Consider the following 16,679-nt stretch of genomic DNA (forward strand, 5'->3'; position numbering starts at 1 on the left):
GTTACGAATTAGTGAGGAGGGTCCATCAGTGGAAGATTATGATCCAGCTCTCTCAATAGAGCAGTGGTATGAACAAAAGAAACGAAGGATTAGATATGGAGGCCACGCTTACCCAGAGAAGCGAAAGAAGAAAGTCGATACGTTAGAAGCATCAAGCTGCAGCAAACATGCTTATTTTTCGGACCAAGACTCGTCAGAAAGTGACTAATCGTGTACTATAACATGATAACTTGTAAATATGTATACGTTGATAAAATGTTATAAAAATATTACGTTCTAAAAGTATTAATTTAGTATATAGTACAGTATAATAATTAATTTAATATCATTTGATTATGCCTCTGGAGAAAAATTTTCGTCGAAAAAATTTGCACATCGTTTTTTCTCAACTAATTCGCACCCTGGTCTGAACACAGTCGTAGCAGTCACATACAGTAACAAACTCATAGATATTCCTGAAAATATCACCCAAGCAATTCAATGTCACAATATTGGTCACCACTGGGTGGTTTCTACATCCATAACTGGTGAAGTAGTGGTCTTTGAATCTATGAGTACCAACCTGAATTCATCATTAAAAAGGCAACTCCAGAATGTTTACAAAAACCTTCAAGAACAGGATGGTTCTTTAAACGTCAAAGTGATTCTCCAAAAACATCAAAAAGGATCATCTAATTGTGGTCTTTTTGCTGTGGCAAATGCTGTTGCTTTGGCTAATGGTGTGAACCCTTGCTCTGTTACCTGGCTGCAGAAGAAGATGCAAGTGCATCTGGTCAAATGCTTTGAAGAACAAAAAATCGAGTTGTTTCCCCACATTGAGAATGCAATGCAAACCTGCCATTCAAAAAATTATATTCTGTGAGAATATAGTAATTGTAAGCATCTAACATAAAAATAACCATGTATGGCTTGCTTCACTTTTGCTTGCAAACATCTACACTGTAATTGCTCAAATTGAAGCCCCTTGACAAATCATGTATGTATATATCTGTAAATAGTATTAAACAAAATTAACATTTTCTATTTGTGAATCATGGACATGGTATTTATTTTTACAACTAACTGGGGACATATAACTAATACAGTTACATAATTGTGGTCACATCTATTGTTCATCATTATACACCGAATAATGAATATACATATATAAGAGCCACTTCATTGAAATCTTTTGGACCACATATATCTATTGAGCATGTGATTTTCATAATGGCAACCAGTCAATTGCCGTTCATCACTAATAAACATGATGAAATGACATATTGCGGCAAAGAAATCTAATTAAATATATACAATAATGTACAGTGAAGCGATCCTTGATTTTGCATTTTCATGGTTGTAATGGCTATTTATTTTTCAGCTATCAGTTTGGCTCTGATTTTATAGTAAGTTTGAGTTCACAATACTCGTAGTGTTACGTAATTGTCGTAGTGTTAAGTGACAAAAGCAACTATGAGAAGTGAGAACAATGCAAAGAAAGACGTAAAATGTGTAAAAGGGTGAAATGACAAAGACTTTTTCACCCAAAAAATGTTCCAGGGACTAACGTTTATTTTGCCTACAAGTAGCTGGCGGAATCTCATATAAATGTATGCGTATGCATGATATATTTAGAAAACTCAGGTGATTAATTCAAACGATTGCAGTTATTTATGCATTCTTTAGCTGTGTATTGGTATTCTAAACTTTATACAAAGTATTTCTCATTACTAACCTTCTTTTCATCGCAGCCGTGTGTTCTTCTATCAATAGCATATACTCCATAATGAATGAATAGTACGGCGACATCTCAAATACCATTAAAAAGTATCATTTTTCTCTTCAACCTTAGTCGATTAATGTGTGTATGCAAAAGATGATAGATAAACGAAAGCTGATAGAAGAAAGCAGATAGACGAAATCCAAAAGTTAGCTGCAGATGCGTTAGGATGTTATCCTGCTCCTCGAAAAATTGACTACAACAAACGATCATTCAAGGTAGATGTCCTTACTAGCACCATGATGCAACTGAAGAACACAAAACCTGAACTTATACGGCAGTTTACTCACAATGACCTAAAGTCATCATCAACTATAGAGGAATCTTACAAGACAAAAGCATGTCGAAAAGAAAAGTTTTGTTGCAATTAATAAGTGCAAAATAAGTATTTCAATTCTCATTTAAGGAATTACAATATTGGTTTCTTTGCATTGTTATTGAATGATTACAATTATTATCTATGAGATTATTTGCTACGTGCGACAGCTAATTCGGTTAATTTAACAAAAAAAGGAGAAACCATGCTTTTTTTATGACACTTTTTATTCGTGAATGGTTCGATTATTATGAGGAGAAATAGAACACTTCAATTTCGTTTGGACGAAATTGGTAGGAGCCACCCAACAATTTCTTTGCTTTTGTGCTCCCGTACGAATAGCCTGATGGAAGCTTGTACGTATGACCAAAGTTTGTGTACGAGCTTGTGCTGGTTCTGGCATTGTTGCCGATTTTCAAATCATGACCACCTCCAAACGTGGGTCCATAGCTGCTGCTTGTGTACATTGCATATTGTTGATATCTATATATTGAGGATTTGAAAGGGGCCAGACCAGCCGGGTTTTTAAGAGAAAAAATAAAAGAGTCTGATGCTCTTATGTAACGGCTACTTCCTACAAATAAAAAACATAAAACAATTACATTTCAATTAGAAATTCTTATTGCTTTCTTTAGTGATTATTTATTAGTAATTTCCATTCCTTTTTGGTAAGTCAAAAAGATATTATATATTAATGCATGAAAAATTTCTGAATTCTGATTGGTTAAAAGCAATGAAAATTTCAGAGAAACATCAGTGTAAAAAAAGCGAAACACCAGTGCTGATTTCTCTTCTAATGATATACATGAAAAAATTTCTCAATTCTGATTGGTTTACAGGAGTGTAATTTATCGTAAATACCAGTGCAAAAATAGGAAACACAATACAAAAAAAGGAAATACAGTGCAATTTATTTTTGAAAAATGCGCTCCTGACTGGTTAGTCAAACAAAAAATGATCTAAGAGCCAATCAAAATAAAACATTTCAAAAGCGGGAAAGTTAAATTATTGTAAACAAAGCAATTACAACGACTGGCGTAAGTTTTCTTTAGCAAATAGGATTTTCTTTAGCGAAGGAGTTTACAGTTTACCGTTTGCAAAGTGTTTCTGGATGAAAATAACAATACTGCTAAAAGTAGATACCTTGTTCTAGCTGCGTGTGCAGAAGTTATGGTGCCGTGAAAATAATATCCGACGGAATTGAAAAATACGAACCGGTTGATCAATGATTAAACTCGCCGGCTGCAATGTACGTACGCTGAAGTCAAAAATCTACGGAATTGAGAAATTTTTTCATGTATATGATTAATAAGGAATAGCATGGTTTCTCGTGCAATTTGGAAAACAGGCACTCGTGAGTTTTTCAAAGACTTCAAATTGAATTGACCTTAGGACTTTTGATAGTCTTTGAAAAACTTACTCGTGCATGTTTTTCCCAAGTTGCACTCGAAACCATGCTATTACTTATACAAAGTGCACCTGATTAGTTAGTCAAACAAAAAGGTAATCAAACTAGAGCCAATCGAAATAAATCATTTCAATGGCGGGAAATTTAAGTTATTGTAAACAAAAGCAAATGGATACAATGGCTAGCGTAAATTTTAAGTAGATTTTCTTTAGAAACCGAGTCTACAGTTCTGCATTTGGAAGACATTTCCGAAAATACGAACACTTCTGATTATAGCTACCTTGTTTTTGGCTTTGTGTTTGGAAGCAATGGTGTAAAAAAATTATTTGAACGAATTAAAAAATTACGAGCCGGTCGATAGTTATAACTTGCCAGTTGAAACGTGCGACGCTCAAGTCAAAAATTAACAGAATTGAGAAACTCTTTCATTTAGCTATATTATTAAATTATTTTTATGCAATTTATAAATCATGGACTCGTGAGTTTTTTCATAACTTCAATTTGCATCTCGTATGCAAACTACGTATAACTATAAAAATATGGTTTGGTGCTGGTCAAAGTTGCAAAAAAACTGCGGGTAGACTGGTACTATCGGCGAATAAAATTTTCGAGGATGATTCAAAGTTGAATACTGCAAGTTAAGCACATGCATGCATGTACCCGTACCTCCCGGTTTGCATAGCTGATGTGAGTAATATGTTGTTGTTTTGACGAAGATTTTCAAAACATGATATCCCACCCTGACGAAGATTTAAGTTTTTTATAACTCTGGTGCTGCTAAATGACAAAAGAAATATTGGGCTATATAACTTTAAAACAAGATCAAAGAAATGTAGAATGCATGTTCATAAGATAACTCCCATTGATTATTTTTTATAACTAATACAGTTCATGCACTTATTTTAAAACATAGGTATAGTTTTTCTTAACTATTTGCTGGCATAACTTAACGTTTGGTAGTTTATGTATTTACGATCTTCGGGCGTGCCGGCACAAAGCCAGAACGATGGGGGGGGGGAGGGGACCTTCATATATGCATGATATACAGTATTAGTTTCTTTTGAAATCCCTTGATTTTTACCAATTATAAAAGGAATATATGATTATACCCCATCCCCTCAATTATCGTTCTGGCTACGTGCCTGCCGGCGTGTAGAAGGTTTCAATAGATTTGGTTTTATAAATACATGCTTAAGTTTCCAAACAATTTATAATTAGAGCGGGCTTACCTCCCCAAGACTTTGATGCAAATCCTCCAAAAATACAACCTCCATATTTAACAATGACCAGTGTTGGTCCCTTTGAGTCACAACAACTGTGGAATGTACTTGCTCTCCATCCATTCGATGTTGCTTTGTAACAGCGCTTCGTCTTTTTGCCATATAAATTCGAAGGTAACCATTTTTGAAGCTTTCCTATCCATTCTTGTTTATTTTTCAGAATAACTGAGTTCTGCAGGATCACTATAGGAATGACAATAAAATTTTATGTTAAATTTTTGAACGTTTCGCCCTTGTTTTGACGGATCTCTTTTTCATATAGACATTAAGTTGGTTTGTGAAATTCCTCCTTTGAAACACGTCGCTAATACATACAAAAAGTTACGTATAACACCTCCAGTTAGACAACAAAGTTCCTCTAAAATCTGCGAGGAAGCCGTAGAATATTTTACCTAATATAAATTCCTAATATAGTGTATCACAAATTTTTTTTACGTTACCTAAATGTGTTTACAAAATCGTTTAAAAGGTGTTTAGAATTTCTTCAAAATACATCACATTACTGGTGACAAAGATAGTTCACTTATATTCCAGAAAAGCATTTTTAACCTTCATAAATCAGTTTTAGCCATATTTTTGCTCTAAAATGCACTCGCTTTACCACACAAAAACATGGTTTGAAGCTTGCTTCTGGCAGTAGTCTGTTGCACCAAAAACTTCCAAGTTGTACTTTTTTATTAGTTATTTATTCTGTGCACCTGTCCTTTATATTCAGCAAAAAATTAGACTACGAAAGTCAGATTTAAAAATTATATCCCATTTTATTTCTTCATGTAAGCATTTATCATTTCTTATAGTTTTGTAAAGATGGCTTTGCATGATGTTCCAATTTTACGATATATTTCTATGTTTTAAGTTTGGTGTAGATATATATACCAAGACGCACGCGATTGTAGTTAACTAATAAACATTATTATCATTATTATGATGCCATATTTTGTTTAAAATTTGGTGTTATAACTTACATGGCGAAAAATAAAATGCTTCCACTTCGTTTGGAATAAATTTGTACGAGCCAGCCAATAAGTTCTTTGCTTTTGTGCTCCCGTAAGAATAGCCAGATGGGAGCTTGTATGTATGACCAAAGTTTGTGTAAGAATTGGAATAGGACCCAGCATTGTTGGCGATATAAATGTCGTGACCACCACCAAATGTTGGTCCATAGCTGCTGTATGTGTACATTGCATATTGTTTGTATCTTGTAACATTGGACTTAAAGGGTGCAAGATTATCTTTGTTTTTAAAGGAGAAAATGAAAGCTTCTGGTGCTTGTATGTAACCAGAACGTCCTCCTGTAATTTAACAGTAATACACAAAAAATTTGCGTTAAAAGTTTCATATATGAAGATGATGTTGATATTTTCTATTTCACTAATCAAATTTTATGCTTTTTGACTGAAACAATGACCCGCTATACAAAATTTGCCATGAATTACTTTTGAAATTCAAGATAATTTGTTTACAATTTTGCTAAGATTTCATTTCTATATGAAAAATTTGATGAGGATTAATTCTTAGATATAACGTCAACGTAAAATCTTAGACGTGCAGATATAAGACAACTCCACTTAGCCTTATTCAATCAGTTTGTCATATTTTTATTGTTATCATATTGAAATAAGCACTAAGGTTGGCTTAACTATTGTTTGCTTACATATATATTTGTAATATTCCGACATGAGGAAGTTCCAAGCCTGTAAATATCTATAGATTCCCATTAAAAGGTACCGAACATGCAAATAATATCTGTTTTATCCCTTACAAAATATGCATTTTATTATAAAAACTATTTTCTTATGCGTGCTACATCAATTTTTATCTCAGACTGACCATTGAATTCAAAAGGTATTCACATGCAATTAATGTCGTATAAGTCACTCGACCTTACCTCCCCAAGATTCTGATGCAAATGCCCCAAACACATACGATCCCTTTTTAATAATAACCAATGTTGGTCCTTTTGAGTCACAGCGACTGTGAAATGTCCTCCCTCCCCATCCATTTTTCGTTGCTTGGTAACAGCGCACCGTCTTTTTGTCATTCAAGTACGAAGGCAGCCATTGTTGAAGCTTTCCTATCCATCTCTTTTTATCCTTTAGAATGCTTGAGTCTTGTAGGATTGCTAGACGTGAAAATAAAATTTATATGAAACGTTTGAATTGCTTGCTTTACTAAGCAAACTCTTTATGTAATATAAGGCAAAATAAAAAGGTCGTTTAATTCTACAAGAGTATTTAACACAGATTTTTAGTAATATATTTTTATCACCTTATGTTATTAAGACATGGTCTGACAGTGACGTCGCTTGCGCTTTTGAAGGAGAGAAAGAACTTTGGTTTTGCCAAGAAAAATGTGAATTTAACCTATTTATTTACACCTGAATCTTTTCTTTATGCAATACATGCATATATGTTTCAGTTTGGCATTTACTGATAAAACCGCATTTACGAAACAACGCAGTGTATCCACATCCCTCATCTAACTTATTACACACCTCATAGCTACCTCACTGTTTTTTAGAGTAAGCTAAAAACATTAGATTTAGATAAGTCATATTTGAAACGTATATTCCATTTCATAAAGTAATACAATAGAACCACAATAACATGAGCTCTTCGCGAGCTCAATGTAAATTTATGCAGTGCTCTGCTGGATTTGATATTATTTAATTTATATTTAATTTATAATGCATACTCGAAAGAATTTCCGTTTTACTTCAGGTCAAATTTCTATGGATGACTTGAGCTTTAATCTCGAATCATAAAAGGGTAAGCTTCAAGGGTGAAGATTATATAAGTAAAAAGTGTAAATTTGATTTAAACAGCACAAATTGATAAATCATGCATTCCACATAGTTATATAAGTTCATAATGAGTAATTTGCCTGAAAAGTATCAAGATTTTGATATTTCTGAATTCGTAATTTTGAAAAGTTTGGTCTTGCAAAGTACTTTAATCACCCTTGAACTATTTGTATAATGCTGTGTTGCAGCTTACAATTGTGAGCGAATACTGAAATTACCGATGCCTTCGTATAATAACCTAATATATACAAAGTATAAAAACCCACAATTTCTTTGAACCTCAAGAGAACACAAGTTATTGGGGTTTTACTGTACACACGAGTATTTTTTGTAGTTCTTGCATAATGAAATGTCTTTGCAATTTCAATTCCATGATTTCAAATGTCACGTCACGCGACTTGTGTCGCTATGCACGCCAAACCGCTGAATTTAAGCTGTTGTTTTTATGATGCCATATATGATTAAGATTTTTAATGTTAACTTACGTGTGGAAAAATAAAAGACTTCCAGCTCATTTGGTGTAAATCTGTATGACCCAGGTAACAGGTTTCGTGTTTTGGAGTTCCCAGCAGAATAGCCAGATGGGAGCTTATATCCATAGCCAAAGTTTGTGTATGAGCTGGAACTGGATCCGGCGTTGCTAGCAATATAGATATCAAAACCGTTTCCAAATGTGGGTCCATAGTATCTATTTGTGTACATTGCGTATGCATTATTGGATTATTTGATTTAAAAGGTGCCAGACCATCCTTGTTTTAAAGGAGAAAATGAAAGAGTTTGCTGCTCGTATGTAACGACTGTTTCCTATAAAAGACAGACATACAAAATTACATTTAAGATGGAGCATTTACGATGGAGCATATGAATTCCTAGCACAGATATAACAATGCCATTTGTCAATTCTATATTTTCAATGATCGAATCTTGTAATTCTTAGTTGGAACCTTATGCCTCTTCATCGGCAAATCTCATATCTCTTTAATTTAAAGATAATCTATTTGTGATTTTGTCAATATTTTATTTTTAAAATGTTTCTTCAAAAACTCGACCAAAAGAAGGCTTTCGACATTGTAAAATTAATGACTGCCCATATATAGAATATTAGTACATTTATAAAAATATGTTTCAGGTATAAGCTCATTAATATATATAAACAGGTTAAAAATTAAGCTAGCTGTTTCATCAAAGGCTAATCTTTCCGAAGTTTGTTTTTTACTAAAGATTTTCATGAAATTTGCTATAGTTGGATCCTGGGTTGAAAACTAATAGCTATGTCCTTTGGCAATGCTTAATGACGAAAGAAATATCTTTTTATAGCTTAGAAGTAAGATTTAAGCCATGTAGAATCGTAGCTAAATCCAAAAGAGAAATGCCAGCAATCTCCTTTGTAAAAAAATATTAACTAATAACTGTATTTAGTAGCCAGTTTTGTTGGCAAACGTTTTCTTGCATTTATTATGAACCTCATATTTTTCTCTTTATCTTAGAAGACCTTATATATATGTTTTTAGTTCTATTGTTTAATTAAAAAAGCCAATTTTCAACCATCCAGTTGTTTTGATATTAAGAGCATCATGCAGATGGGGGAACATTCTTGATACAAAAATATGTTCTCCCACGATTTCTTAATTAGCTACCTAATTTGAATTATTTTTAATTCTCAAATTAGTCTTATTTCTTGTTTTAAGAATAAATTCTTAGCTATATGCTTTTTAATTGGAAAAATACTCGTATAAAGAATTCATTGTATAGAAATTTCTTAACGAGAAAAAGTTGTATAAGATATTCTCATGAAAAATTCATTCTTCTTTATAAATTTTTTTTTAATGATGTTCGAAAGATTGTCTCAAGTTACCTCCCCAAGATTGCGATGCAAATCCCCCAAACACATAAGATCCGCTTTTAATAATGACCAGTGTTGGTCCCTTTGAGTCACAACGACTGTGAAATGTGCTCCCACTCCAACCATTTACGGATGCTTTGTAACAGCGCTCAGTCAATTTGCCGTGTAAATTCGACGGCAACCATTCTTCAAGCTTTTCTACCCATTTCTTATTCTTTATAATACTTGAGTCCTGCAGGATTGCTAGAGATGAAAATGAAATTCCATATGAAACTTTTGAATGCTTTGTTATTGCTTTAAGTTAACTCTTCAGATATAAATCATTAAGAAAAACAAATTTAGCAATAAAGACTGTCTCGAAATTTTGCTTTACTATAGGAAGTGGCGTAAGTTTGAATTAGGCTGCCAGTAACTTTCCATAATGGGCTAACTTTTTCCCTCCTCCAAAGCTCTAACAACATAAAAAATTTCCCGACTAATCGTTAATATAACACTATTTATTTATATAATTTACTTTCAGACGAGCACTACTTTATAAAAGACTTTGAGTGAGATATATTCAGTGCTTCCACTTGCCCAAATATAATAAACACTCATTTCATTCGCTTTATTTTCATGAATAACACCGCAAGGTACTTCCATGTAAGGTAATTGCTTTGGTGCCTACAGCTCTGCTACGCAGAGCTCCTATACAGTTACGCCGCTAATTGTAAGCGCATATTGCTAAGCATGCTCTAAACATGACGTAACTTGACTTTCTGGCTAGGAAGAGAAACATATGAAGTTTTGCCAAAAGCTAATAGCCACTGCACAGTTATTTATGAAAATTATCTTTAAGTTCATGCATATGGTACAGTTTGACGATGAGTGAAAGCTCGACATCTATGAAATAGCATAACAGTTTGACAACTCTCCTACACGAACACTTATAAACACACACACGCACACAAACCATCCTTCATCATCTCTAACAGCCATATTTCTGTAGTTTAGATAGTGCAAAATGTAAGGCTTGAAGTCAGATTCGAGAAATGCATTCCTTTTTATATTTTTATACACGTTCCTTATTTTCCTATATAGCTAGGTCATATATTGCAAAAGTCATGCCCTTGTGATATATTTCCTGCATTGCAAGATTCTTGTATGTATCAAGACACAAGATTTTATCTTATTTAAAGTCAATAAAACTATATATTTATAATTTAAATAAAATTTTTGTTGCTAACTTACGTGCAGAAAAATAAAAAACTTCTACTTCGTTTGGAGAAAACCTGTACGAGCCAGCCAATAAGTTCTTTGCTTTTGTGCTTCCGTAGGAATAGCCAGATGGGAGCTTGTATGTATGGCCAAAGTTTGTGTAAGAATTGGAATAGGACCCAGCATTGTTGGCGATATAAATGTCATGACCACCTCCAAATGTTGGTCCATAGTATGTATTTGTGTACATTGCGTATTGCTGATATCTATAGATCGTGGCTTTGAAAGGTTTTAGACCATCCTTGTTTTTGAATGAGAAAATAAAGGAATTTGGTGCTCTTATGTAACGACCACTTCCTATAATAAAGGAATTTGGTGCAACCACCCTATAATTAAGAGAGAATTTCATAACAACAATTTAGTTGGATGCTCCTTATACAGAGATAGCTCATACTGCTTATCTCTCTCCATGGAAAAATCCAACGACTTATTGAAAGTCAACGTGTTATATGGTTATTTGTGATTTTGTCAAGATTTGTGTAACGATTTCAACAATAAGCCGATTGCAAAAGCATCAGAAAATAATGCTGGATTTCGTATATTGAGTGAAAAATCAATCAAGCCAAAACTTTTGCATTTCGCTTTTGTCTTTTTTCCGATACTACTCATCAAAAACTCTCCTGACTGACAGTGCAATCCTTTCAATTGTTTTTACGTCTTTATATTCAATAATATGAGCAAAAATAGTTTGTAAAACGTTTGCAAATCTCGAGCAAGATCATACTTTTTAGTTTACAATTTTCACATAAACAATTACGACGCCTACAGATAATTTTCAATACTTTGTAGGTGGCAAGACATTGACAACTATAACATTGACCAAGGTTTGAATAATTCTTGATATAATGCGAAGGTCAAATTCAATAATTGTTTTATTGTAGAAACTATTATTTGTAGACATGACGTCATACCTACAGATATCGAGAATTATTTGCAGGTAGTTGACCAATCATAACCGATATTGTTTAACTTGTGAAAGATAATGTTAATTGCTTGTAATTTTTCTCAATAGTCGGAGCTCGATAATTTTTGATGATTAATCTTTGTTCATGCCTTTCTATTGTAAACATTTCGTAGTTTTTCTTAGTTAATATTGGCATACATGCATGTGTTGGCCGAAATAAAAAAGTTTTCATGCAATTTGTATTCATAGATGCATGCATAAGCTATTAAGCCTAAAATTCCTTTCTACTTGCCAATACGTCATTTACAAGATAAAAATAGTTTTCTGTGTTTTGTTTATATTATTAGCTTAACACAGCTACAATTATACAGTTGTCTAATTTTCTCAAGCTTACCACCTCCCCAAGATTGCGATGCAAATCCCCCAAACACATACGATCCTTTTTTGATAATGACTAGTGTTGGTCCCTTCGAGTCACAACGACTGTGGAATTTGTTTGACCTCCAACCATTCACGGTTGCTCTGTAACAGAGCACCGTCTTATGACCTCTTAAGTTCGATGGCAGCCATTTTTGAAGCTGAGTTATCCATTGCGGCTTATTCTTTAGAATGCTCGAGTTCCCCAGGATGTTTGCTAGGAATGACAATAAAATCATACATGAACCTTTTGTAAGCTTAGCTTTAAGCCGCTAGCTTTAAGTATGACCTGTTTTCGAAACATAAAACATCAAGAAACTGTCATTTGATACAAGTTTGCGTTTTTGGAAAGCAATTAAGAAAACTTCTTATTACCTGCTCTTTTTTACAAAACTTAAAATATTGTTTCATCAATTTACATTGCCATGGCATAGCACATTGCATGGTTTCAAATTAACATAGCTTGACTTTTGGACTGTAAACAAATCATCTAAGTTGTTGGCACTTATTGCCAAAGAGCACGTGACTGTGGCCCATTCATTCATGATTTTTTTTCTCAAAACAATACGTGTTCATGTTACTGTTTAATATTTGCTGACCGCATAGCTTTTAATAAACAAATTAATTGTGTCACATCTTCCATTCTTTAAATAAACCTGGTAGCTTTACGCCCCTGTGGCTTAGATTGGAATTAGCATTTGAAAATTTCATTCCATTTTGTACGTTCATATATCATGCTTTTATACAGAACTATTGTGCAGTCATTAGTGTTCAGATCCATTTTATATTAATTGATCTATTTCTGTAAATATGAGCCCATATTATGTTCATATTGTGGTTGTCAACTTACATGAACTAACACATAACGACTGGTATGCATCCTCAAACGACTTTACTTCCTTCTTAATATCGTCACAGCAACCCTGAGGGAGATTGTTTCCTGATGCACAAAGAGTTGCAAAGGCCTTTTTCTTTTGCACCAATTCCTTAATTCTATTGCAGCATATGCTGTCAGCGATGTTCGTAGAAATTGTTAGGACGCAAAAGATCACAACAAATATCCACTTGCTCGTCATGCTAAATTATAGCGAGAAATTGAACTTCATTGAAATTGTGTTTTAACGATAAGCAGTGCATTGGCATAGAAAAGAGTGCTCTTAGTTATGATAAGCAGTATTAAATTCCTTTGACATCTACTGTTTTCGATGAATTATAACATGCCTAATATGGCCCTCCGTTCCCCCCCCCCCCCCCCAAAAAAATACTGATTTTCCTACACCTATGATATGGTTTGGCGAGATTCTTTGTGGTAAAATCTTTCGTTATGTTACGTTCACTGTCATTTTCTGAGACGACAATGTTTATGGTAGTTAAAAATATTGCCGAGTCTTTACTTTGATTGACATAGTGAAATTTTAGTAACCATCAACAAGATGCAAAATGTGTCGTGCAGCTAGCTCTTCCTGTGTACATTATAAAATTTAACGTTTATTCAAATTCAACATTCAACCATTCACGGGTTAAATTGCACTTTGATGATAAATACTACGTTAAGTATCACGACTGTAGCGGATCAAGCGTTCCTCAAAATACATTATAGGTGATTAATTTTAAATTCAAAATACCTTCAGAACAAAACTGTTGGTTATCGATTTTAAAGAATAAAATTTTACCAATGAAGTTTCCTCAAAAGTATTCGGAAATATAAAAAAATCCAAAAATAAGGTGCAGTCATTTATTTTGATGTACCTAAATCCGCAACTATATTACGAGATTGATGAAACAAAGTTTCACATTCAATGATATTGAAAGTTATATAGCTACAACTCAAAGTTAATGTTAGCTAATATCAAAAGTAAATTATATGAGGTTCGAAGTTATTTTCAAAATAAAATATTTCAGGCTGCACACTCACAGTCGCTCATTTAAATTTGCATATTTAAGACTGAACACTTTTATCAAATGCTACTATGCAACTTTTGTAAGCATTTTTATGTAAATGATATTGGCATAAGCTTGGAAGAAATTGTATATTTAATTATTAAAGCTACAGAAGGTGTGCGTTCAGATTTTCATGTTACTATGTCATTTTCACACCTAAATACGCAATTTACATAGTTTCTGCGGAGTATTAAATAACACAACTCATTTCATACGTTTCAAATTTGTAAAACTAACATCAAACATGATGGTCACTGTCGTCTATTGATGTTTTCTTCTAACACCGTCACAGGGGTCTTTACACTGTGTGAACTTTGAGGCGCTTTGAATTACAAGAAGTCTGAGACAAATAAGATATTACTTACCAAGGAAGGGAGAACCAGTAAAGGTGCAGAATTCTATGTTTAAATTAATATTTTTAAGATGGAGATGAAATTGTATAGTACAATAAAAGGTATATATGAATGAGTCAACAAAATATATTGATCAAAAATAAAGCTAACAGAATATCAGTAGCGAAGCAAAGGCTACAGTGTGAATTTTTTATGTTCAATCACTGGAAAAACAATAGATGGCAATTATTTTTCACACAATGAAGTAAAAGTTCCGCATAGTATAGAAGTGAAGATTGGGCTTCCCTTGCCATGCACTGCAAAAGATTGTAATTCTTTAGTCATCCACTTTAGCTATCATAGATACGACATAGCTACAACGTTCAAGCTTGCCGTATTCTCCTGAATACTTCTTTAAAGTAAACTTAGCTGTACGCTAGTAGTAGTTACTACGCAACAATCATATCTCAGTTATATCATAAAGAAGAACGAACTATGCACAACGCATTAAATTTCTCTTTTTGTAACGTATAGATTGAACGTAAATTGTTGGCAATGTGATTCCAAAAAATTTTCTTTGGTTGATTATTTGGGGAGGGGGCGTGTGTACAGAGTGAGAGTCCATTTGAATTTTATGAAAGCTCAGCAAAGAAATGAGTAAAGAAATTTTGATAAGAAAGTAAACACTAAAGTAGATTGATTGACTTTGACATCGCTGCCATTCAACTGTATGAATGTCGAAATGACACCAGTTCCAATTATAAAAGCCACGCAGTCCAGGAATGAAAGGGAACCTGGTATGTCAGAGGAAACAGCTAATTTTCTAACGAACAAATTTTTTTAAAAGTTTTTAAGAATTTACCCATGCACCGAAAATTTAAGACCCTCCTAAGAAAATCTAGATCATATCAAAAGCCAGCAAGTATAGTCTAAGCTTTTATGATTGCAATGATAATATCGGCACAGCTCCTTTCGAAACATTATGCTAAATATTTACATTTATAGCTCTATATATAATGATGTAGCAAAATAGTATTGAAAGTAAAGTATAATAGCGTCAGACGAATAAAATTGGATCTACCATATTTTGGTTTATCAAATGGCTTAAATTCTGTTTGAAATATTTTTAATTATGGGTTGCACTTTATACTTAAATTTATCCTTTTACTCTTTGAAGTTACAGGGCTGGAACATTTTCCGCTTGCTACATGCTACAAACAAAAGATAGCTATTTCTATAAAATATCATGAAACAACCAAATTTTATACCACTATATCACGCAAAAGAAGCATCAAAGACAAGGAAAATCAATAGTTTTATTTCAAGTACCTTTCTTTTATAGATTTCCAATGACTATGGTAATTTCACAAAAAAATTGATGTGTGTTCACCTCAGTCTGGATGGTAGGCAATAAATGAAATGTTGTGACTGCATAGTATTTATATATCGCACTTTGTTTCGAAATACATCAGAGGATGTTTTCAAATTCATTTGCATGGTTTTTGTTTCTACCGAAATCAATAAACAATTAGAGAGTACTTTGGAATTTCCTTTCCCAAATCATAATTTGTTATTCATTTGATGTTCCATTCACTGCATGACATAGTTTTAAAATATTATCTTGCACAACCAACATTCCAGAGGACAAGAACAAAAACAAGGAAAAATGAAGCAGCATTGATAAATCATGGTAAGTGCAGCAGTATTGCTCTTACCCAGAATAGTGTTGCTAACGAGTGACAAAGTGTTAAGCTTTTTAACTATAAATTGTTCGACATTCTTTTGCAAGAAATAAATATGAATTTCCATTTGGTCGTCGTTGTTTTAACTGCATGACATTGCTTAAACTGCCTTTAAGCCAAGTGCTACTTATCGGCATGTGCATTGCCATTAGAACATTAAATATCAGCTGAACTTCTTAGATTACTATTTAATGAAAACATTCTTTTCTCGACTTTGCGACATCTATCGTGTACGATCCATGATTCTGTATGAGTTGGGCGCATTGGCTGCAGGAGTTTGAGAACAACGTTACCTACAGCATTGCGGAACTTTCAACAAATATACTCATACGTTCTACATGATTTTGTAAGAATCAGTCAATACTGTATAAAATTCACTTTCAAAGTGCCCCTTGTAGTCGATTTTTGAGGCAGGTGGATACACTGGCATGTTACACAAACAAGATGACATAGCGAGATAAATAGGGAATCACTTACTTCTTTACAATCCTTTATATGTAATAAGTTTTCATTAGACTCAAAACTACTTATATATTCCACATTTAAGGAAGAAAGAATTGTTAACAGACTTGCTTTTCCTAATCACTCGATACATTTCTGTTTTCTTTTCAGCAAAATGTATCTCTTGGCTTAACAGAAAACAGTATGGAATATTAAATATATATGTTTTATACGGT

The 16,679-nt window shown here is 33.2% G+C and overlaps 1 pseudogene; it reads right to left on the reverse strand.

Moving 5' to 3' along the window:
- Nucleotides 1–2,126: 2,126 nt before the first annotated feature.
- LOC124434608 lies at nucleotides 2,127–15,695 on the reverse strand (annotated as a pseudogene).
- Nucleotides 15,696–16,679: the final 984 nt, after the last annotated feature.

This window comes from Xenia sp. Carnegie-2017, unplaced genomic scaffold (genome assembly GCF_021976095.1).
Source record: "Xenia sp. Carnegie-2017 unplaced genomic scaffold, XeniaSp_v1 HiC_scaffold_14, whole genome shotgun sequence".
Classification (NCBI taxonomy): Eukaryota; Metazoa; Cnidaria; class Anthozoa; order Malacalcyonacea; family Xeniidae; genus Xenia; species Xenia sp. Carnegie-2017.